Below are 1,737 nucleotides of genomic sequence, written 5' to 3'. Positions count from 1 at the left end.
AAAGTATAAAACTCAATGCTAGAGCAATCACAAAAAGAAAAAAAGAGAAAGGACTCAAATGGTACCACTCCAGAAATTTACCATACCACAATAAAAAATAAATGAAAAGGAATACAGAAAATTACCAGAAAAAAATTAACAATGTGACAGGAACAAAGCCTCAAATGTCAATAATAACCTTGAATGTAAATGAACTAAATTCTCATTTAAAAGATATGCAATATCTAAAAAGCTAAAAACAACACTATCCAACTACATGCTATTTATAATAAAATCACTTTACCATAAAGACATATATAGACCAAAAGAAAAGGGATGGAAAAACATTTTCCACAGAAAAAGAAACCAAAAGTGAGCAGGAGAAGCTATATTTATATCAGATAAAACAGACTTTAAGTCAAGAATAGTAAAAAAAAAGACAAAGTCACTATACAGGGTGTCCATATAGTCTGTGGGCAATTTACTATGTTAAACTATTTTAAACTGCACACAAACTATATGTTCACCCTGTATAATGATAAAGGAATCAATCCAGCAAAAGGATATAACAATTCTAAATATGTAGAATTACCCAACACTGGAGCAGCCAGATTCATAAAGCAAATATTACATCTAAAGTAAGAGATAGACTGCAAAACAGTAATAGTGAGAAACTTCAAGAAACATTAGATTTAAACTAGACTTTAAATCAAATGAACCAAACAAACATTTTCACGACATTCTATCCATGCTTGCTTTGGCAGCACATATACTAAAATTGGAATGATACAGAGATTAGCATGGCCCTTGCACAAGGATGACACACCAATTCGTGAAGTGTTCCATATTTTTAAGCATACTATGTTCCAAAACTCAGCCTGAGCGAGAGGCACTGAGCCAAGCTGAAACAGTTTTTAAAACCCTCAAAAAAAAAGAAGTAATTAAGTTAAAGTGTGGCCATTAGGGTGGGCCCTAATCCAATATAACTGGATTATAAAAAAGAAGAAATTGGGAAGGATACTGTAAAAAATTTGTAAAAAAGAAGCTGGGAAGGACACTGACACATACAGAAGAAATACAATGTGAAGACACAGGGAGAAGCTATCTACAAGGCAAGGAGAGAGGTATGCAGCAGATTCTTCAAGGAATCAACCTTACAAACCCATGATCTCACACTTCTAGTCTCCAGAACTGTGAGAATATTAACTTCTGTTGTTTAAGCTACCTAATCTGTGGCACTGTGTTACAGCAGCCCTAGCAAACTAATATACTATGTAAATATTCGGTACCACTCCACCAACCTCTAGTCGCTAAAAGCCAGAAATCTGGGATTCAGTCCTGAGACACCTTCTTGCTCATCCCCATATCCAACCCATAACTAAATCTGTGTCAATCCACAAAATACATCACAACCTCTCCACTTGTCTCTACCACCATCATCACTATTTGGCCCAAACCACCTTATCTATTGCCCAGACTATGTCAGCTATCTAATAACCAGCTAGTACCTTCAGCATATTAGGTAGGGACTTATGAGTGAAAACTTGTCATTGCTTAACATCAAAAGTGTGGTTAGGGACAAGTGGTGAAAAGGCAGGGGCCACAACTCCCAACATGTCCTTCCTGTGCCTGCTGCTGATTTGGCCTCTAACTTCTGACCTATTCTTCCCTACATAGGACTATTCTTACCCTCTTACACATATTTGCCCGAAAATCTTTGAGCTTGACCTCATGGTGTAGACTTCAGATCTAGGGCCT

The 1,737-nt window shown here is 36.4% G+C and overlaps 1 pseudogene; it reads left to right on the top strand.

Annotated features, from left to right (window-relative positions):
• The first annotated feature begins 731 nt into the window (after positions 1-731).
• On the top strand, positions 732-831 carry LOC128592892 (uncharacterized; annotated as a pseudogene).
• The last annotated feature ends 906 nt before the right edge of the window (positions 832-1,737 follow it).

This window comes from Nycticebus coucang, chromosome 8 (genome assembly GCF_027406575.1).
Source record: "Nycticebus coucang isolate mNycCou1 chromosome 8, mNycCou1.pri, whole genome shotgun sequence".
Classification (NCBI taxonomy): Eukaryota; Metazoa; Chordata; class Mammalia; order Primates; family Lorisidae; genus Nycticebus; species Nycticebus coucang.
This window is presented reverse-complemented; position numbering and strand designations above follow the sequence as displayed.